This window comes from Plecotus auritus (genome assembly GCF_963455305.1).
Source record: "Plecotus auritus genome assembly, chromosome: 1".
Classification (NCBI taxonomy): Eukaryota; Metazoa; Chordata; class Mammalia; order Chiroptera; family Vespertilionidae; genus Plecotus; species Plecotus auritus.
The window spans coordinates 13,964,140-13,987,840 of NC_137770.1; the positions used below are offsets into that span (position 1 = coordinate 13,964,140).

Genomic DNA, 23,701 nt, shown 5'->3' on the forward strand with positions numbered 1-23,701 from the left:
ACCCGGGCATGTGTCTCAATCAGGAATCGAACCGGGACCTCTGGGTTCATAGGTCGACACTCAATCCCTGAGCCATGCCGGCTGGGCAGACCTTGTTCTTTTTAGAGGCTCCTTCTGGGCTGTGTCTGAATGAATCACTGCTCTGCAATGAACTATTCTTTGAGGGGGCTCTATTGGGCCCTCTCCTTAAAGTCATTTGATTTTGACATTGTTAGTTCCAGAAAGCAGTCATAAATTTTTTTTTTTTGCCCAAAGCCAGTAGAGAAGAACCCATGTCGGGAAGCTCTGTGACACCCAGGACACAGAGGGAATCAGTGTCCTAATTTAACTGCCAGAGGAAATGTTTGAAAACACCGTCACAATGGTATTCCCGCCGGTCACGGGGAAAGAACGGGCTGACTCACTAGGCTTTATTTTCCCACCGAAGGAACAAAAACACCTCCCCTAAACTCTGGCTGCTAAGCCAAATGCGAGGGGCTTTAGTAAATTATTAAAAAAAAGAAAAAAAAGAAATGGGAAATCAGAACAAGTCTTAGGCACCCCGTGCAAACCAGGGTCCAGGTCCACGCTGCATCGGATGCGCTTCCTGTCCATCGCACTGCTGATGCTGAGGGGGTCAGATTTCATGGCCAAAACACGAGGCTGGAAAAGGGCAAAGTCATTGTCATCCATGGGGAACGGAAGAGGATGAGCAGCTGCCCATTCAGACAACAGGCCTTGAAGAGAATGGTCGGAACCCTGAGTGCTCTCTCCGAGACGCTCCTGTCTCGGTGCACTCTCCCTGGAGGCTGTCAGGAGTGGACACTGAGGATGGTCTTTGGATGACATCATCTCTAGTTTTACTGGCAAAACAGGCTCTCCAATAAAAGTTGACCTAATTTGCCCTTTTCCCCCTTAAAAACGGCCTCTACCTGTGTTCTTCATCTCTGCTTACTCATTCATTCCACAAATGTTTGTGGAGTGCGTGCTATGTGCCAGACTCTGAGCTAATCGTTATCAGCAAAGAAGACATGACCTCTCAGCTGCCTTCAGCTATATTTCTTCTGGAATTTATACTTTCTTTCTCCACCCATGTTCCATTGCCTACATTTTTTACGTTTCTTGGCCTTCTGTGTGTCTTCTTTTGTGAATCCCTATTCATGCCTCGTCCATTTTCCTGATAAAGCATTTATTGTTTTTCTTATTGATTTGTGAGAGCTCTTCATTTGTATGTATTTTTAATTAACTTGTCTTTTACATATGTTGTGTAAATATTACACACAATATTACATATTTAACTGCCAGAGGAAATGTTTGAAAATACCGCAACAATGGTATCCCAGCTGGTCACGGGGAAAGAACTGGGCTTTATTTTCCCACCGAAGGAACAAAAACACCTCCCCTGAACTCTGGCTGCCAACCCAAATGCGAGGGGCTTTAGTAAATTATTTAAAGAAAGAAAGAAATGTGAAATCAGAACAAGTCTCAGGCACCCCGTGCAAACCAGGGTCCAGGTCCACCCTGCACCGGATGTGCTTCCTGTCCATCACACTGCTGATGCTGAGGGGGTCAGATTTCATGGCCAAAACACGAGGCTGGAACATTTATTTTTACATAAATGTTTTGTTGCTAGGCCAAAGTTTATTTTTGATGTGGGCAAATCCATCCATTTCTCCTTTACTGGCATTTGGCTTTGGGATTCATGGAGAGAAAAGTCCTTCCTCACCTCAGAAATATACTAATATTTACTTATGGTTCTAATTTTTAAAGTAATTTATGATTTAATCCCTCTTTAACGGCAACCTCCACATATGAGGACGATGCTCTAACCCACTGAGCTACCCGGTCAGGGCCCCCATGCTGCTTCTAGATTGCTATCATTTACTTACTCCCCAGGAAGTGCCAGAGCTTGGCCAGAAGTGGCCTGAGAAATGATCATAAAAAATGCACTGCCTAGGGAGAGCATGAACCTTTGCTGATTTATTCCTCATCACAGAACCAGAAACCTACAGAAGTCACTGGCAAATTTATCTCCAGTTCCCAGCCCATATCCTTAACCCTCAAACTCTACGGGATGTAGTTAATTTTTCAGAGAATTCAGAGGGATCTTACAGGGAATCCAGTGGGATTGTCACAGGAGAAACATTACAATGAAATGGGTTTCAATTTATTTTGGTGCTTGTCCAGTTGTAGCACCAGATTTATCTCTTTGGAGAGAGGGGTTTGCGTGGAAGGGATGATAACCCATGATCTGAGCCCCTCCACCAACATTGAACAATGAATAATACTATTCCTTGGCCCCGTATCCCCAGGATCTAAATTATGGCTTCGTGGTATGGCATGTGAAAATATTTAAGTTTATTGCTTGTTAAGGGGCCTTCAAGGAACATAATGTTCTTTTTAAATATATATTTACTAGAGATCTCGTGCATGAAATTCGTGCACTGGTGGGGGTGTGTGTCCCTCAGCCCAGCCTGCACCCTCTCGCAGTCCAGGACCCCTTGGGGGATGTCCGCCTGCTGGCTTAGGCCTGATCCCCCAGGGCAGTGGTCGGCAAACTGCGACTCGTGAGCCACATGCAGCTCTTTAGCCCCTTGAGTGTGGCTCTTCCACAAAATACCACGGCCTGGGCGAGTCTATTTTGAAGAAGTGGCGTTAGAAGAAGTTTAAGTTTAAAAAATGTGGCTCTCAAAAGAAATTTCAATTGTTGTCCTGTTGATATTTGGCTCTGTTGACTAATGAGTTTGCCGACCACTGCCCCAGGGGATTGGGCCTAAGCTGGCAGTCAGACATTCCTCTCGCAGCCTGGGGTTCTCGCAGTCCGGGACCCCTTGCTCCTTACCACCCACCTGCAGCGGAGGTGGGAGAGGCTCCCGCCACTGCCACTGCACTTGCCAGCCCTGAGCCTGGCTTCTGGCTGAGGGGCGCTCCCCCTTTGGGAGTGCACTGACCACCAGGGGGCAGCTCCTGCATTGAGCGTCTGCCCCCTGGTGGTCAATGCGCGTCACAGCGATTGTTCTGCCGGTCGTTCCGGCATTCGGTCAATTTGCATATTAGGGTTTTATTATATAGGATATTTTATTGAATTCAGAGAGGAAGGGGGAGGGAGAGAGAGATAGAAACATCAATGATGAGAGAGAATCATTGATCGGCTGCCTCCTGCATGCCCCCTACTGGGGATTGAGCCTGCAACTTGGGCATGTGCCCTGACTGGGAATCGAACCCGGGACCTCCTGGTCCATAGGTCGATGCTCAACCATTGAGCCATGCTGGCCAGGCTTAATATTATTTTAAAAAACTAAGTAAAAAGTCAAATGCATTGTTTTGAACTTCAAGCTCTCCCTATATAATAATCCTATATAATAAAGAGGTAATATGCAAAATGACCACCACTCCAACACACAAGGTAGCCGCCCCCATGTGGTCAAAGATGGCCCCCCATGTGGACACAAGATGGCCGGCAGGGGAGGGCAGTTGTGGGCGATCAGGCCAGCAGGGGAGGGCAGTTGGGAGGCACCAGGCCTGCAGGGGAGGGCAGTTGAGGGCGATCAGGCCTGCAGGGGAGGACAGTTAGGGGTGACCAGGCCTGCAGGGGAGGGCAGTTAGGGGCAATCAGGCCAGCAGGGGAGCAGTTAGGCATTGATCAGGCTGACTGGGGAGTGGTTAGCGGGTAATCAGGCTGGCAGGCAGAAGCAGTTATGGGAAATCAGGCAGGCAGGCAGGCGAGCAGTTGGGAGCCAGCAGTCCTGGATTGTAAGAGGGATGTCCGACTGCCCGTTTAGGCCCGATCCCAGTGGATTGGGCCTAAACGGGCAGTCGGACATCCCTTGAGGGGTCCGAGATTGGAGAGGGTACAGGCTGGGCTGAGGGACACACCCCTCCCCCCCCGCATGAATTTTGTGCACTGGGCCTCTAGTTTATAAATAAAATAAAAGTAACTATAAGTTAAATCTGATATTTTACTTTCTGCCATGGTGCTGGCAAGCAGGGAAATGACCCCAAATGACCCAGGTTGAAGAGGAGATACCGCCATGGGCTGAATAATCAGTCCCGAAATCTCCCACTCCACCCGGATGACAGCAGATACTCAAAGGCAGAAGCCATCAGTCTTCAAGGGAACAATCAGACCACTTGCCAGGCTGGCAGCGAAGTCAACCTCTAATTATAAGAAGTTACAGGCTTTTTAAATGCACAGTTGTGTGTGTAAGCAGCTCATTACCATTGTGTCAGGCCACTGAGCGGGAAAATAAATTCTGACATTTGCAGTTCTAATGTGGTAAGCACACAGCTCACAGTCAATTAGAGTGTTCACATTTTCACAGCTCATTTCTTCCCTCCATGTTCAGGAATAACCTCACAATTACGAGTTGTCTTTCATTTGTTCCCAATGTATCATTTTTTAACTTAAAGAACAATTTTTCAAAATTGATTTCAGAGAGGAAGGGGGAGGGAAAGAGAGAGAGAAACATCAATGATGAGAGAGAATCATTGATTGGCTGCCTCCTGCATGCCCCCTACTGGGGATCAAGCCTGCAACCTGGTCATGTGCCCTGACCGGGAATCGAACCGTGACCTCCTGGTTCATAGCTCGGTGCTCAACCACTGAGCCACGCCAGCTAGGCCCCAATGTATTGTTTTTTAAACAATAACAGGAGTGCTGGCCATGCTGCAGAAGAGTAGGGAAAGGGGCCTCGGCTATGTGGATGTGGACCTTGTTACCGGCAGGAAAACGCACGTGGAATGAAGTGGCCGGTGACCCCGCTGCAGCACGGAGGAAGGAAAGCAAAGGCCAGCAGGAAGTTCACCGCATTTTCTGTGTGTTTACTTTGGCTCTTTTTAAATGAGCGAAAACATAAAAAGAAGAAACGTGAATCAGAAGAACCCACTGAACTGCTCCATGACCTCTAATGCGTGCTATACCAGTAAATCACTTTCGCGGCCAGTTTCACGATCTTGTGACCCGGCTGTGTTCTTCTTTTCATTTCTCTTTCACTGTCCGTCTTAGCCAGAGAGGCACACATGGACGTACCATGGAAGGGGCCTGTGGTAGCCTTTCAGCACCCCGCGTGGTGTTAAAGAGCCGACGGGGCCCGCAGGCACTCTCCGCTCAGCCTGGGATGAGGGGAGCAGAGGCAGGAGCACCTTCCCCGTCTCCATCCATCCTGGAGCCTCCCTTCCTCCAACATCTGTCCCGCTGGGCGCTGAGGAAGGAGAGGGAAGAGTCCTAGCTCAGGACCTAGCTGGACAGACAGCCAAGGAAGGAACCGTGCTATCACACGAGGCTGTGTGCTGGGTTTATTCCGATGACAACCACGGGCACTATTTCACTTCCAGTGGAACCTCAGACAGTTCGAGTTTTAGCAAGATTAAAAACAAACCAATAATCAATAAGTCTGTGTCCCTGCTCTAAGGGAGGGACCTATGTATGGAATGCTTTCCACAGGGCCCTTGTTAAAGGGGACTCCCTTCTGGATTCAGGATTTGCTCGGTAAGAGTCTCCAGATACCCCATCCCCAAACCCCCACCTCAGTCGCTGTCACCTGCTCCCAGCTGCCTGTGCCCACTCAGAAGTGGCCTGTTGTGTGGGAACCACAAATGCGGAAGCACAGCTCAGCGATGGGCAAGCAGGAGACCTGCACATCGATCGGGGACCCTCTGGGGCAGTGGTTCCCAACCTTCTTTTGGCCACGCCCCCTCTAAGCATCTCTAAAATCCTGATGCCCCCATGACATACAATTCTTATTATTCAAAAAGTGAACTCCTATTCACATGGAGGAAGCCTAAAAGGCCATTAACTTGGTCTAAACAAGCTTCCAAAGAACATGGCGTCCATGAACGAGAAAAATAAAAAGAACGAAAGGACAGTTAAGTACGGAGGAAGAAATCACTAAGAAATTGTTTAAAAAATAATAACATGAAGTGATATGAAGAAATAGCAAATAAAGTTTCAGAGCATATAATAGAGAACTGAAATGCATAAATATGCCACAAAACATATTTATATACTGTATATGAGGCCCCTGGAACCATAAGAAATGCAAAAAATTCACTGTTAATAACTCATTCTCGAATTGCCCCCCTTAAAAATCAAATTGCCCCCCCATGGGAACCACTGGTCTAGAGCGCCCGCTCAGTCTTGCAGGACGTGAGGAAAGGGCCGGCCAGAGACACAGAGTGTGCCCGCCCACCCAACGGGCACAGACTTCCCGGATGCTCAGCCTTCTGCTTGTCCCCAACGCACCTGCTCTCATCCGCAGTCTGGTCACTTTTCGTGACTCTCAGACCAACCTCCCTCTTGGGTAACAGGTTTCTATTTCCAGGCGCCACCTGGCTTGTCTGTTCACCCAACTGCGGCCCTCGCCTCGGCTGACTCAGGCCAGGTGTGCGTGACCTGCAGGCCAGGTGTTCGTGACCCCGAGGCCCGCCTGTACTTCGAGCACCTGTGGTGTGGTTCCCCGGATGCATGTTTTTTTTTTTAATCTTCACCTGCGGATGTTTTTCCATTGATTTTTAGAGAGAGTGGAAGAGAGAGGGAGAGACAGAGAGAAATATCCATGTGAGAGAAACACATTGACTGGTTGTCTCCTGTACAAGCCCTGACTAGGGCCCGGGCCGGGGAGGAGCCTGCAACTGAGGTACGTGCCCTTGACTGGAATCGAACTCAGGACCCTTCGGTCTGCAGGCCGACACTCTATCCACTGAGCCACACCTGCTAAGGCTGGATGCATGTTCTTACCCCTCCTCGGGGAAGAACGTGGCTCACCTGCAGCCCCTCCTATCACAGCGACGTGGACCTTTCTAAGTCATGGCAGGCACTTTGGGGATCTTCTCTCACACTCCATGGAGAATGCCATGCTCCCCAACTCAATTAGAACTGATCACTTAAACAGGGAAAAAAGCTTCCTTCTCTTGAGGAGGCCATCAGCATGACGTAGAACTGAGGTGCAAGCAAGTGCCCCCGAACGTTCCCGAATAGGCCAGACATTTCTCATGCCCACCTGTGAGGCAGGGGCCATGCCCTACCGATGGCTTTACAGGCTGGCTTCCTCGGGTGCCCGTCTGCGCGTCAGTGCAAAGCGTCCCCCGGAGGTGGACGGAGGTGGGGACGGTCTCTTCAGACCTGACACCGGACAGTCGGTGGTCATCAGATGAGAAACAATGAAACCTCAACGGCTCTGTGTTTGGAAAACCTGAGAAATCACGTACCCGGCACCTTTATCAGCCTGGAAACAGCCTGGGTGTCAGTGAACCTCAGCACCTCCCTTCCCTTGGATCGCAGAGAGGAGTGCTGACCCCACACCGTGGTGCGTGGCCAGCGAGACGGGCCCGAGGAGGCCCGAGGAGACGCCAGCCGGCGGCACACTTCCCGTCCTTCCTTTGCCAAGAAGTCATCAAGCGCACGGAGGCTTTTCCCTCATGAAACCACTTCAGCTTTATCTTTGTTTTCTTTGTGAATGAGTCCCAGGTGGAGGGCCAGGCGGAGGTGTGTGTTGTTATTGGAAGACCTGGGTCAGCAGCATGGAGGGGAGAGGCCCCCGGAGTGGGCCAGAGGCCCCACCGCTCCGTGGATTAGCCATGTGCGGGGTAAGGCACTCACAGATGACTTTACCAGTGAGCAGGCGCTTCGTCATGAGCCTTGCAGCCGGTCAGCTCTCAGGTCAGTCCCGCCCTTGGTTAACGGGCTGTCGTGAGCCCCCCAGTTCCCAAGGCAAGGTAGCCGTCATCTGGAAAAGCATTTCTGTTCAGCAGTTGCTACATTCTTTGTTCTGTTTTGTTTTGTTAATCTTCACCAGAGGATATTTTTCCCATTGGTTTTTAGAGCGAGTAGAAGGGAGGGAGGGAGGGAGGGAGGAAGGGAAGGAGGGCGAGAGGGAGAGAGAGAGAGGGAGATTGATATGAGAGAGACACACGGACAGGTTGCCTCTAGCATGTGCTATACATGCCTCGACCAGCAATTGGCCTGCAACTCAGGTACGAGTCCCCTGACCGGGAATTGAACACACAATCCTTTGGTGCTGGGGCCGACGCTCTAACCACTGAACACACCAGCCAGGGTGCCTTCTTTGGTTTGTTTTAAATAACAATTTGTTTATTATGGCATTGAATGTGTGTTATTCCTAATAATTTACATATCGTTGTAAAAAATTCAAAACGCGAAGACAAGCAGAGAAGAGCAATTAAAGAGCACTCGTGACCGTGACCGTGCCATCCAGAACAGGGAGCTGGCGCCGACTGGGGTCCCTCCACGGGCCAAGTGGGGACCAACAACAGAAGGAGGGCGGGAGGGTGACATGTGTTTACAGTGTAGAGAACCTGGCACAACTTCAGAGCTGGCTCCTGTGAGTGACCATTACTGATAACTTCTTTTTTTTTTTTCTTTTTTAAATATATTTTATTGATTTTTTTACAGAGAGGAAGGGAGAGGGATAGAGAGTTAGAAACATCGATGAGAGAGAAACATCTATCAGCTGCCTCCTGCACACCCGCTACTTGGGATGTGCCCGCAACCAACGTACATGCCCTTGACCGGAATCGAACCTGGGACCCTTCAGTCCGCAGGCCGACGCTCTATCCACTGAGCCAAACCGGTTTCGGCACTGATAACTTCTTGATGCCTATCCTTTTAGTCTTTGCACGCGTGCTTTTACTACCTTTGGACCTTTCTGATAGAGAAATTTAATTTCTCTTAAAATCCCTACCTGTGTCCAATTTCAGTCGAGTTCTGACTAGAGCTTTCAAGGCCGTGCCCTATGTAACCGGGAGAAAGAACGAGAATAAAATGGAGCAGTGTCACCTCTGTGTGTGTGGGAATCTTTCATGCCTACCACGCGGACGGGAACCTGCGGGTATTTCCCCACGGGCGATGTGTTTTCCCGGCACCGTACACATCCTTATCTAGTCTCCTCTCTTAACTGCACAGGCTTTGCCAGAAAGCTGTCTGGAATGAGGTTCAATGTGCAATCACAGAAAGCAGGGCCCTGTGACCCCCGTGGAGACTGGCCTGGCCACTGTGGCTTCGTCCACGTGAAGAGCGCATCACTCCAACTCCCCAATCCAACTGTGTCCATAAAAGTGCCCCACATGGGCCACTGCTTTCTTTTTCTCTTTAATATGTTTTTATTGATTCCAGAGAGGAAGGGAGACGAAGAGAGAGATAGAAACATCAATGATGAGGGAGAATCACTGATCGGCTGCCTCCTGCACATCCCCCACTGGGGATCCAGCCTGCAACCTGGGCATGTGCCCTGATCAGGAATCCAGCCGTGAGCTCCTTGTTCATGGGTCGATGCTCAACCACTGAGCCATACTAGCCGGGATGGGACATTTCTTCATGGAAGGATGCTCTGTGGCAGGGGCTGGCTTGCGCCCCGTGCTCTCAGCCACAGCCTCAGGACCTAACACACGGGGCCGGTGGCAGCCACAAGGTTGGGCCTGGGATCATAGGGTGGAAAGGACCCCAGCTCTCCTCCGTAGAAGCATTTCTCTGACTGGAGACAAGGTCTCTTCAGGGCAGCAAGGCCCCAGGAGAGGGAGCGCGCAGGCTGCCTGGAAATGCAGGAAACCTTGGGCAAAGAGGCAGAGTTGAGTGGGGGGGTTGGGAGGGGTTAAAGGAGCAGTTTGAATTTGTCAGGCTGACATGGGGGGTGGGAAGGAGCCAGAGGCATCCAGAGGCATCGAGTGCGGACCTACACTCAACGTGCCAGGTTCAAACCCCGGCCGTTACTCGCTGGCTCTGTGATCGTGGGCACGTTCCCTAGCTTCTCTGTGCCTATTTTGTTTTTGTTGTTATACAATTTATCTTTTATTTTATTTTATTTTATTTAATATATTTTATTGATTTTTGCAGAGAGGAAGGGAGAGGGATAGAGAGCCAGAAACATCGATGAGAGAGAAACAGCTGCCTCCTGCACACTCCCCACTGGGAATGTGCCTGCAACCAAGGCACATGCCCTTGACCGGAATCGAACCTGGGACCCCTCAGTCCACAGACCAATGCTCTATCCACTGAGCCAAACCAGCCAGGGCTTCGTTGTTATATAATTTAAAAAATCAGCTTGACTGAGATATAATTCACATACCCTGTGACTCATTCATTTAAAACACAATCCACTCAAAGTGTAAGGTAGCCGCAGAATGGCACAGCCATGTCCATATCCATTTCAGAACATTTTCACCGTCCTATAGAGACACTGCATACCCACCAGCAGTCAGTCAGTCATTCCCCATTTGCCTCCAGCCCCCCGGGCTCCTGGCAACACCTCATGCTTGTTCTGCCTCCATCGATCTGCCTGTTCCGGACATTTCATACGGATGAAGTCCTACAGTTGCCTCGTCCTCTGGGACTGGCTCCTGTCACTCAACTCCCTGTGTTTGAGGTCTGTGGCGATCCTGTCACGAATAAAACGAGAGTAGTAACGGGACCCACCTCGGCTGTACTTTTTGGTGAGCGTTAGATGAGACGAAACCTGCCGAGTGTCTGGCATCGACCGGGCACGTGCTCAATCGTGTGCGTCCCCCTTGCACGGATGTTTCTGTGCGGAGCCGAGGAGGGGAACAGGTTAAACGCCTGCCTGTGGGTAATGGTCCCGTCATCCCCACATTCAGGTGACAGAGTGACAGACCACGGCTCATGCACACGGCGGTGAGGTGCCGGGGAGAAAGGTGGGACCCAACTACACAGGCGAGTGAACGCATCCAAGGGAGGCAGGTCATGGGGACGAGCACAACATGACAACAGCATCCATCAGGGCGCCTGGAGAATCAGACACGGGAAAGGGCTGTGCAAACAGGGACCTAACGTACAAATGGCGATAGTCTCTGTTCTTTTTTTAAAAAAAATATTTTTATTGATTTCAGAGAGGAAGGGAAGGGAGAGAGATAGAAACATTAGTGAGAGAGAATCATTGATCGGCTGCCTCCTGCACACCCCACACTGGGAATCAAGCCCACAACCTGGGCATGTGCCCTGATTGGGAATCGAACCGTGATCTCCTGGTTCATAGATCGATGCTCAATCACTGAGCCGCACCAGCCGGACAATAGTCTCTATTCTTATAAAACCTGTTCAGAGGGAAAAGAGGCGATGAAACCCTTACTGAGTGTCCTACCACGTGCCAGGGGCTCACATGGGTTACCTCGAGTCACCCTACACAGCCTGTGAGGTCGACAGCAGTGAGTCCAATTCAGCAGGGAGACCGGGGCTCAGGAGAGACCAGGAAGTCTGGGCCAGTTCTCACACCAAGGCTTCCCGGAGGAGCTGGGCTTTAGACTCGGGTCTGGCTGACAAAAGCCGATGCTCTTCCCACCATGCTCTGCTTTGCCACCTCATGAGCGAGGGACTGGAACGATGCCCTGCACCAACCATCCCCCTTATTTATTTCCAACGTCCTTCTGTCTTCGTCCAGGCCTGCCTGTGGTACATCAGTCTGTGATCATCTTCTCCGTCACCACACTGTACAATTTCAACCACATCGCTCCTGGGTCTTCGTCTTCTCAAAACGAAGGGCCTTTGATTCAACATGATAATCTAAGGGGAGAATAGACAAACATGGCCGGGTCGATGGTGCCGGCCAGCGCGTGAGGACCGTGCCCGGTTTCGTTTGGCTGTTTGAAATGAACCTGAATGACTGACCCATCAGCCTCCCCGCGCTGGTCAAAGACATTCTGTTACAGCTGTAAGAACTGTGTGCGGTTTACCTTCCTTGGCAAACCTGTTCCGGTCCATTCTTTCGCTCGTTACGCCCAAGGAAACATACCCAAACGTGTGAAGATCTGTCTCCTTTTCAGAAAGTGTGAAACACGCTTGTCTCCGCATATAAATTCTTTCCCCTCCCAGTTTCCGTCACATTGAATGCAGAGGAAGGACGTAAAGAATACCAAGGATTGTTGAAAACGTGGCTCAGTGGAGTTTTTCTGTGTTGCCAGGAGAAAACAGTGACAACTATGGAGGAAAACACCTGGGCGTTCTCCGCCACCGGGGGCTGGGCACGCGCGCAGCCCAGCCAACCCCGCCTGGGTGCTCACCGCGGCCAGTGGTTCCCAAAGCGCGGCCCCAGGCCGTAGGGCAGGAGTGGGCAAACTTTTTGACTCGAGGGCCACAATGGGTTCTTAAACTGGACCGGAGGGCCGGAACAAAAGCATGGATGGAGTGTTTGTGTGAACTAATATAAATTCAAAGTAAAGGAGCGGAGGGGAGAGCAAGAGAACCGGATAGAACAGCCGAACGGGCCGGATTCGGCCCGCGGGCCGTAGTTTGCCCACGGCTGCTGTAGGGTCACCTGGAGTCACTGGAGGCGCAAGGTCCCTGTCCCCGCCCTGGACCTACTGAATCAGGAGACCTGGGAATGGGGCCCGGCCATCTGCTTAACAAAGCCCTCCAGGGGTTCTGCCAGGCGCTCATGTTTGAGAACTACCGCCCCGTGCACGCTCCTATGGATGCACCTGGCGACCTCGGCCAGGAATGTCCACCCGGCCACTGGTCCTCGTGAAGGAAACCTGGGGGAAACTCAAATGCCCCCCAATCAGGAGACGGGCCAGGCAAGCTGTGGATCAGTTACACGACAGCATCCTATAGAGAACCAAAAGAAATGGGCTGCTGTCCTACATTCCACACGGAGGTGGACGCTGAGAAGCAGACTGGAGCTAAGGAGAAGGCTGCAGCCGACTCCATTCAGAAGGGTGCTTCTTGTGCAGCTCAAAGCCGAAACGAAGCAATGTACCCCTTAAGGTTTTATACTTACGTGATGAAAGTATAAACTTTGGAAAACCAGGGAGTGAAGACCCCACAGTTCAGAGAGTCGTCACATCTGGGGGAGGGAGGGTGGGGACACGGCGGTGTTGCCAAGTCTCCCACTTTAGGGCCGGTGGTGGGCTCATGGGCCTCTGCCTCATGAAGAGATTTGTACGTTATGTTGATGCTACACGCATTCTTCTGACGTCACAAGTAAGCAAAACAAGGTGGGGAGGGGATGAATTCTGCCAAGTTCCATACTATCCCTGCCTGCCTAGGAGAACGATGCTCAAGAAACGTGTTCTGTCCGAGAAAGAACGAGGACATTCTCCAGAGGAGCAGCTTGAAAGGAGGCCAAAAGCCGCCGAGAGTTCCTCCTTTCCCCGCCTCGCCGACCTCCGTCTCCAGAGGAGCAATGTGCTGTGTGGTGGCACTGGCCCACCTCCCCACCTTGTCTGGGTTATTCTATATAATAAAAGGCTAATATGCAAATTGTCTCCTCAACTGAGAGTTCTCGAGTAGGGGGCGGGGCCAACCGGCCAACCGCCCGTGGCCCCTCCCCCCAGCCAGCCCCACCCCTGATCTCCCCCATGTCCCCCACCATCGGGGCAGGCCGGCCAGACCCCACCCATGTACAAATTCATGCACCAGGCCTCTAGTATTATAGTAAATAAAAGGGTAATATGCAAATTGACCCAAACGGCAGAACGACCACTGGACCAGTCACTAGGAGGTGCACTGACCACCTCTTGGTTTTTTTCCCCGGCCGGCAGGCTCCGATCGCCTGATGGCCACCCGCTGCGGGGGCGAGGCTGGCAAGTGGGCGGGAAGAGCCGACCTCTCGGTCCCTTCCCCTGGCCATCAGGCACCAATCACCTGATGGTGAATGGGGAACCAGGGGTGGGTGGCGCAGGGGGCGGGGCCGGCTGTAGGCAGCTGGGGAAGATGGCCCTGATCACAAGCCAGGCCTAGGGACCATACCTGCGCACAAATTTTGTGCGCTGGGCCTCTAGTGTGTTCATAAAGCCCTTGAGAGACCACGAGGTGCTGGGCAGAGAGAAGTCAGGGGCAAGGAGTGAGCTGAAAGGCAGTGAGGACAGGAGTCAGGAGGAGCCCACGCCTGGATCATAAGGCCCAAGAAATGCCCCAAACTACCCACCTACAGGTGCCTTTACTGCTTAAAATTTTTTCTTTTTTATCACCCTGGATCCTCGCGGGAACTGGAAATAAACGGTAGCGCGGTTATTTGTCGATCTTTCACTGAATGAAGGCGTAAGTTTCATTTGAAGACAGAGAACTTAACTACCTCATAAAGTACCTGAATATGTGCACCGAGCCTGCAAAGATGAGATGCACCATTCCTGCCCTCCTTCTGAGGGACCGCAGAGTTAAGCATCTGACGTGCGGACTGATTTTTAAAAAAAATACATTTTATTGATTTTTTACAGAGAGGAAGAGAGAGGGATAGTTAGAAACATCGATCAGCTGCCTCCTGCACACCTCCTACTGGGCATGTGCCCACAACCAAGGTACATGCCCTTGACCGGAATCGAACCTGGAACCTTTCAGTCCACAGGCCAACGCTCTATCCACTGAGCTAAACCGGTTAGGGCTGTGCGGACTGATTGAACATCGCTCCCCTATCCTAACGTGGAACGCTGTTCTAAATGACGCCAGAGAGAGCTGGGACCCCACAGGCCCAGGGTCGAGCCAAGTTTGCCTTCCACCGGGTGATTACCAAAGCGCCAACTGCTTTCTACGATTACATATTTTCCCTTACTTCCCAAAAGTATACTCAAAATGCTCACGGAATGCACTATGTTAAATGAAACATACTCTTGGAACATCCAATAGTTTTAATACACCACAATGAGTGAGCTGTATGCGAAGCAGTGTACAAAAATAATGCCGTATGCTTTTACTTGACAAGCCGGACAGGTGCTCCCTCCCCGAAAAGAACTGCGGGGTAAAGGGGCGTGTCCACACTCACACTCACACTCACACTCACAGGGCTCCCTTTCCTGCTCAGAAAGTGCAGGAGGCTCTTTTTCACCCCACAGAGCACACATGGAACTGTGAAAGACACATGTGTAAGGTGCATATGATTTTTTCCTCCCTCTTAAAAAAAAACAGACTTTTAGCCCGGCTGGTATAACTATACACTGGCAAACTCCTAGCCTAGTGATGGAGGTTTTAGCATCCTCGGTGCGTAGTCATGGCGACAGCGGGTTCCCTGGACATGCTGGGGTGAGAATAGATAGCACTTCTCCCAGAGGTCTTCCTCCCAAAACACATCACCCCAGTCTCCTCATGAGACAGCGCCAGGCAAATCCCAAACGAGGGACCTGGTACAAACGACCTAACCAGTACCCTTCAGAACTCTCGGGTCACCAGAAGCAAGGAGAGTCTGAGGAAGTGTCCAGACCAGGGGTGCCTACGGAGACATGGGGACCGGTTGTAGCTAACGGTGGCGTCCTGGGTGGGGTCTGCAACAGTAAGAGCTCCCTGAGTAAAGCAAAGCAAATAGGGATAAAGCATGGGCTTTCATTAATAACTAGAGGCCTGGTGCATGAAAATTCATGTACTTGGCGGCAGGGGTGGGGGGGGGGGATCCCTCAGCCCGGCCTGCACCCTCTCACAATCCAGGACCCCTCGGGTAGGGTCCCTAGGCCTGGCCTGAGATCAGGGCCTATCAGGGCTTTCCTTCCCCAGGCTGCAGGCAGCTGTCCCCACCTCCGCCGCTGCCACTGCTTGCCATCGTGCAGCGCTGCCCCCCTCCCCTGCCACCGGTGGCCTCCCTCTGCAGGCGACAGGCTGGGGTGCAATGGCTTAGCTGGCCTGGGCCTCCCTCTTTCTTTGCTGGGGGGCAGGGCCAGCCCTGTGAGGGTCCGTCTGCCTACGTGATTGCCCCTAACCGCTTGTCTACCTACCTGATCACCCCTAACTGCTGGTCTGCCTACCTGATCACCCCTAACCACTCTGCCTGCCTGCCTAGCTGATTGCCCCTAATGCTTGCTTGGGGGCGGGGCCAGCCCGGTGAGGGGCCGTCTGCCTACCTGATCTCCCCTAACTGCTTGCCTGCCTACTTGATCACCCTTAACCACTGGTCTGCCTAACTGGTCACCCCTAAGCCCTCTGCCTGCCTGATTGCCCCTTACCACTTGCTTGGGGGCGGGGCCAGCACTGACTTCTAGTTGGTCAGCCTCCGGTCATTACTGGTCGTTATGACCCAGAGTTTTTATATATTATGATAATATGTCAGTGTTGTAAACTCTGTTGTTAATCTTGGGAGAGGGTGCAGGTGGGGTATATGGGAATTTCCTGCACTGTCCTCACAGTTTTTCTGTGACTCTAAAACTATTCTAAAATAGTCTATTTTTTTTAAAATACATATTTTTATTGATTTCAGAGAGTAAGGGAGAGGGAGAGATAGAAACATCAATGATAAGAGAGAACCATGGATTGGCTGCCTCCTGCATGCCCCCTACTCCACTCCCACCCCCATACAGACTTTTCCGTCCTGTTCTCTTAGAGGAAGTGGCTGTGCACCCACAGGGAAGGTGTGGGGAGAGGTGTTCCATCACCTTCTAAGGGCAGAGAGCATCTACACAACTTATTAGGAACTCTTCTTCAGTGGAAAATGGTCTCTGCACCCCCATTTATTAATTAAATCATCTACTTATGTTACTATGGACCCATGGAGATTGACTTTATGTTTAGCTTATTCTCCAATACTACTTTATCGCTCAAATTGTTTCAGCTTTGACCACGGGGAGCTCTTTCAGTTGGCTCCTGTGTCCCTTTGACATACCCCCTCTATTTGGGGGTTTTATTTCTTGCGTGTGAGCATTTCCTTACTTCGTGCATATGATTTTACCATGAGCTTTCATCCTACGATTAAGCAGACTTGGGAGTTGAGGGTGGAAGAAGACAGGCATTCTGTTGAGTCTGAGGAGCTATTATTATTTTCTTCATAAAAAGCCTCCCCTTTCCAAATGATCACCCATTCCATTTTTCACCCCCCAAATTTCCTGTTTCCTTCAATCTACAGTAACAGGTTCCTCCTTCTCCTTTTTGCTGGAACCTCTGTTACAGGATTCCAGGGCAGGAGGAATAGAGAAACGGAGACAGGAAAGTTAAAACACGGCTGAACAGTGTGGGCCAGTGGTCGGCAAACTGCGGCTCGCGAGCCACATGCAGCTCGCGAGCCGCGGTTTGCTGCTCTGTTGACTAATGAGTTTGCCGACCACTGCCCTAGTCCATTGGGCAATGCATATCTATAATAAAAGGGTAATATGCAAATTGGTCAGGACGCCCTCATAGTAACAACCGAACAGCAGGCTGCATGAGGCGACCAGGCCAGCAGGGGGGTTAGTGAGGGATGACCAAACGACTGAACAGCAGGCTGTGTGGGGCAACCAGGCCGGCAGGGGGGGCAGTGAGGCGCGACCAGGCCAGGAGTGGGGGGCTGTGAGGGGTGACCAGGCCGGCAGAGGGGGGCAGTGAGGGGTGACCAGGCTGGCAGGGGGGGCAGTTGGGGGCAACCAGGCTGGCAGGGGGGGGCAGTGAGGCGCAACCAGGCCAGGAGTGGGGGGCTGTGAGGGGCGACCAGGCCAGCAGGGGGGGCAGTGAGGGGCGACCAGGCTGGCAGAGGGGGGCAGTGAGGGGTGACCAGGCCAGCAGGGGGGGCAGTGAGGGGCGACCAGGCTGGCAGAGGGGAGCAGTAAGGGGTGACCAGGCCAGCAGGGGGGGCAGTGAGGGGCGACCAGGCTGGCAGAGGGGGGCAGTGAGGGGTGACCAGGCTGGCGGGGGGGGCAGTAAGGGGTGACCAGGTCAGTGTGGGGGGGAGTTGGAGGTGACCAGGACAGCAGAGGGGGGCAGTTGGGGGTGACCAGGCAGCGGGGGGGGGGGGGCAGTTGGGGGCAATCAGGCCAGCAGGCAGGTGAGCAGTTAGGAGCCAGCAGTCCCAGATTGTGAGAGGGATCCCGGATTGGAGAGAGTGCAGGCTGGGCTGAGGGGAATCCCCCACCCCGGTGCACGAATTTCGTGCACTGGGCCTCTAGTATGTATATAAATCGGTTGATTAATCTCTCCCCCCTCCCTTTCCCCTCCCCCCCAAGATTCTGTCAGTCTGTTCCATGTTTCCACGCCACTGGTCCTGTTTTATTCACCAGTTTATTTTGTTCATTAGGTTCCACATATAAGTGAGATCATGTGATATTTGTCTTTGATTCTTATTGCCAGAATGGCTACCATCCATAAATCAACAAACCAGTGCTGGCGAGGATCTGGAGAAAAAGGAACCCTCGTGCACTGCTGGTGGGGATGCAGACTGGTGCAGCCACTGTGGAGAACAGTGTGGAGTTTCCTCAAAAAGATTAAAAATGGAACTGCCATTTGACCCAGTGATCCTACTTCTAGGACTATATCCTAAGAAATCCAAGACACCAACCAGAAAGAACATAGGCACCCCTATGTTCACAGCAGCATTATTTACAATAGCTGAGATCTGGAAACAGCCCAAGTGCCCATCAGTAGATGAGTGGATAAAAGAGCCGAGGTACATTTACACAATGGAATACTATCTATAATAATAAAAGCATAATATGCTAATTAGACAGGACAGCCAAATGACCTTCCGGACGTCCTTCAGGACGACTTTCCCGACAAAGCTGGGGCTGCGAGGGCCGAGCCCCTTGCCCGGATTTCACGTATCGGGCCTCTAGTTCGGCTATAAAAAAGGAGGAGCTCTTCCCCTTTGAGACAGCATGGAGGGACCTGGAGAGTATTATGCTAAGGGAAATAGGAAGTTCTGTTTCTAAGAGCTCATACCATTAAATTGAGCCCACGTGGATAACCCGGCGTGATCTCCCTATTCCTGTTTCCAGGGATTAGAGTATGGACATCTTTAGGGTGCCACTCTTCAACTTATCCCATCAGCACAGTGTCTAGCGGACCACAGGCCTTCCACTAATGATGATCTTAATGAATGAAAGAGCAAAAGAATGCTGCACACGGATGGGCACGAACTGGAGACTCGAAAGTGAGTTGCTGCACTGGTATTTTGATATGTTGCCATTGGAAGGTGTTCTGTACGCAGAGCTAAGCATTTGCTAGGCAGGGAGCATGACAGTTTAGAACAATGAGAGCAACTCGGGTGTCTTCAGTATTTCAGTTACAGGTTCTCAGTCCTGGGTGCACATTCAAGTCACCAAGGAGCTTAAAAAAAAGTTCTCTTTTTATTTTATTTTTTTTGGAGAGAGAGGAAGGCAGAGATGGAAGTGTTGATGAGAGAGACATTGATCAGCTGCCTCCTGCATGCCCCCCACCGGGTACCAAGCCTGCAAGCCAGGCATGTGCCCGGAACCTTCGGCCGCTCAGTGCACAGGACGATGCTCAATCCACGGAGCCACAGCGGCCGGACTCCCAAGAAGCTTTAAAAAAATAACTGTGCCAGGGCCCTCCCCTGACCATGCGGCTTGGGGAGTCCGCCCTCCCATTCCAACGCATGCAGATGATGGATGCCACTGAGCTGGTGACGGGCTCCAGCACGATGGCGACCCTCCCTAGCACCTTTTCCTGGTGTGGGTGGGAAGCACATCCGAAGGAAGTCAGGGTGCTTAGAGGGAGGCAAAGGGCAGGAGCTGCCGAGTGCTGCTTCAGCGACTTCTATGCCTTTAACAAAACATTCTCCTTAATTAACTTACCAGAAACCTGTCGATGATCGGCACTATTTACCTAGGCCTGCCATTCCGAGAAGGCACGTACATCACTCCCACACTCTGCAGCATGCTCTGCATGGCAGCCCCTACCTGGGCAGGGAGCGACACAGCCGCCCGCTCCGTTCCATGAGCCAGAAGTGCAGGCATTGGCTCGTGGCCTCCCTGCCCTCAGGGCCACACCAGTCCTCCCAGTGCTGCTGATGAAAGTCTCCAAATATGCCTGCAACAGCCCACATCTCTCTGTGGCCAATGTCACCACCATCTCTCCCTGAAGAAATGCAATAACCTTCTGAGCTAGCGACTGCCTTCCTTTTCATTCACCCTCCCCTACTTCTTTAGTAGTCGAGCCTCCTGAAAGAACTGGGACCACTGCCACGTAGAAAAAAGCAAACAGCCATGGCCTCTGTGGCTCAGTTGGCTGGGCATCGTCCTGTGCACCCAAGATTGCCAGTTTGATTCCCAGTCAGGGCACATGCCCTGGTTGTGGCTCAGTCTCCATTAGGGGGCTTGCAGGAGGCAGCTGATCCATGTTTCTTTCTCATATCAATGTTTTTCTCTCTCCTTTTTTCCCTTCCTCTCTAAAAATCAATAAAACAGCCAAAACCGGTTTGGCTCAGTGGATAGAGCGTCGGCCTGCGGACTGAAGGGTCCCAGGTTCGATTCCGGCCAAGGGCATGTACCTTGGTTGCGGGCACATCCCCAGTGGGAGTTGTGCAGGAGGCAGCTGATCGATGTTTCTCTCTCATCGATGTTTCTAGCTCTCTATCCCTCTCCCTTCCTCTCTGTAAAATATCAATAAAATATATTTTAAAAAAATAAAAAATAAAAATCAATAAAACAAATGTTTTTTAAAACATATTTTTATTGATTTCAGAGAGGAAGGGAGAGGGGAGAGAGAGACAGCAATGATGAGAATCATTGATCGGCTGCCTCCTGCATGCCTCTTACTGGGGATCGAGCCCACAATCTGAGCATGTGCCCTTGAGTGAAATTGAACCCAGGACCCTTCAGTCCGCAGACTAACGCTCTATCCACTGAGCCAAACAGGCTAGGGCAAGAGAGTTTTTCAATGGCTCGGCCAACTCCTCCAAAGTAACAAGGAAAAACAGCCAGACTCCTCTATCACCAGCTCACCGGTTCCCTTCCCTGCACTGCCCAGCCAGAGGTATTTGTTTGTAGTTCATCAGGCCCCAGAACCAAAACTCTGGCTGTCAACACGGAGTGCCTGGCCAGAAGAAGAGGTCTCTTAATGGCTCCAAATGTTAAATTCTGACCAGAAGCTGCCACAGGGCTAAATACAAACATTGCCAACTCCACCATCGGAAAAACAAAGCAACACACCAGTGACCCATACTCACGGCTTGTTCTGGCACTAGTTTTATAAGTGTAATATATATAAGGTGATTATTTTGGGTAAACAGGGAGTAGATATAAGGTGAAGTAAACTCTTGGAGGGGATTACTTGGTTATCTTCACTGGAATAGTGCAAGTATGCACACACAGCACAATACAACGCACACATCCACCTGAAGAATGAACAGAATGGAAACCAAGAATCAAAGTGCATTCAGTGCGGGGACTCTGAGCACACAGTGGGAGTGCAATGCATACCTGGCGGGCTTGAAAAACATATGCAACAATTAACAAAAGGAAAAACAGATGGCCAGATATTCTAGTAGGGATACAAAAGAACAGAGGGTGCAAAATTTCCAAGCCAAGGGAGACTTCCTGAATCCACATCAACTTCTTCACCTACTCGGGCAGCAGTGGAAAGGGCTGTGGGGCTCCAAGCCATCCTGGTTAGGCCTCTGTCTCAGCTCTATCACTTACAACCTGTTACTGTGGACAGGAAACCTAATTTCCTTATGCCCGCTGCTTTGGATATAGAGTAGGAAGCCTATCTCATAAGGCGGTTGTGAGGAATGAATGAAGTAGCACTTACAGCCATCCTAATTGTTATTAGTAGCTATTCTTCTTTAAAATGAACATGTCTTAGACACTGTGTTCTCATCAGTTTCAGTGCTGCCACTTCCTACTTCAGGGCTGGACATCTGGCTCAGACGGGCACATTCCAAAAGTCTTTCCTCAGAAACCTGAGCCCGGGGCACGGCCAGAGGTAGGACCCCGTGGTAGAGGGATGCTCAGAACACTCACCAAGGGGACATCTCGGGATATGTTGGGTGACAAACCTACCTAGCCAGGTGAGAAGAGCATCTGAGACAGGTGACCCAGATACCCTGTAAGGAATCTTACTCAAAGATGAAAATTCAGGTCCGGCACTGATTTAGCGAGGTGAGATTGTTGCAGGCATTTTAAATATATATATATATATATATATTATTGATTTTTTTTTTTTTTTTTTTTTTTTTTTTTTTTTTACAGAGAGGAAAAGAGAGTTAGAAACATCGATGAGAGAGAAACATTGATCAGCTGCTTCCTGCACACCTCCTACCGGGGATGTGCCTGCAACCAAGATACATGCCCTTGACTGGAATTGAACCTGGGACCTTTCAGTCCGCAGGCCGACGCTCTATCCACTGAGCCAAATCAGTCAGGGCTGTTGCAGGCATTTTTGTTGCCTCTGACACCAGTGATGAGCCGATCGCTATTACTGAGCTTATGAAAACGTACGTGAGCAGAAGACCACAGTGGCGCATCACCACCACATTGCTCAGGACTCATTCCCTGGCAAGAAATGGACTCCCCATTCCAGGCAGCTTAAGCTGAAAAGGGAGACTGGCTCCTATGAGCAGATGAAGAAATAGCAGTCCTTCGCCAGCTCCTGAGCTGGTAGGGAGACTGTTTTTATCTGTCTCTCATCTCTGCCATCTTTGCATGTTGGATTTGTCGGGAGATAGTCCTAGTATTTCTACATATCTTCTGAGCAAAGGTCATTAGCAGTTTCTAAGACTACTCTGGGGCAGGGAGCAGATCTGCTCACATTCTAGGACGTGGCAATGACATCTTAGATATGACACCAAAGCCATAAGCAAAAATAAATAAGTAATTAGAAAAATGGAGTTCCATCAGAATTTAAAACGTTGGTGCGCCAAAGGACATTATCAAGAAAGGGAAAGGACAGCCTGCAAGGTGGGAGAAAATATTTGCAAATCACCTATCTCATAAGGATCCAGGGACTAGGGTTTTATATCCAAAGTGTATAAAGACAAACAACTTACGAAAAGACAAACAACTCAATAAAAAAAAAAAAACAAAAAAAAAAACGGGCAAAGGACTTGAACAGACATTTATACAATGGAGATACACCGGGGGCCAAGAAGCACGTGAAAAGATGTTCAACATCCTTAGTTACTTGGGAGATGCAAATTAAAACCACAACGAGATACCAGTTCAAACCCACTGGGATGGCTATAATTTTAAAAAGGGAAAATAAATACTGATGAGGATGTGGAGAAATTGGAATCCTACATTTCTGGTGGAATATAAAATGTTACAGTTGTTGTGGGAAACAGTATGGAGGTTCCTCAAAAAGTTAAACACATGCCCTGACTGGTTTGGCTCAGTGGATAGAGCGTCGGCCTACGGACTGAGAGGTCCCAGGTTCGATTCCGGTCAAGGGCATGTACCTTGGTTGCAGGCACATCCCCAGTAGGAGGTGTGCAGGAGGCAGCTGATCGATGTTTCTCTCTCATTGATGTTTCTAACTCTCTATTCCTCTCCCTTCCTCTCTGTAAAAAAAAAAAAATCAATTAAAAAAAAAGTTAAACACAGAATTACCCAATGATCCAGCAATCGCACTCCTAGATATGTCCCTAGAATGGACAACAAGTACTTGTGTATGAACATTCATAGCACCACCATCTGTCATGGCCAAAAAATGGAAACAGCCAGAGGTCCATCAACTATGGAGCACTGATACAAGCTACCCTGTGGATGGACCACGAAAACATTATGCTAAGTGAAAGAAGCCGGACCCAAAAGGTCGCATCGTGTAGGATCCCATTTTTAGGACACATCCTGGACAGATAAATCCGGAGACAGAAAGCAGACCGGTGGCTGCCAGGGAATGAGAGGAGGGGCAGATTGGGGTGACCCTCAATGGGCGTGAGTTTTCTCTGGGTGATGGAAATGGTTTAGAACTAGATGGACGTGGTGGTGGCACAACCTCGTCCATGTACTCAATTCCGCTGAATTGCATACTTTAAAATGGCTAATTGTACGCTATGTAAATCTCATCACCGTAAACAAAAATAAAGCGAATGTCTCCCTCTGGCAGAGAAGTTGAGTCTGTCTGCTTGCAGCCCCTCCT

The 23,701-nt window shown here is 50.6% G+C and overlaps 1 protein-coding gene across 1 annotated transcript in view; it reads right to left on the reverse strand.

Moving 5' to 3' along the window:
- Window positions 1–23,701, reverse strand: part of KCNK13 (potassium two pore domain channel subfamily K member 13) — a gene marked incomplete at both ends in the record, with an annotated part of 78,679 nt that overhangs the window by 7,418 nt on the left and 47,560 nt on the right. The gene's annotated exons all lie outside the window — the stretch shown is intronic.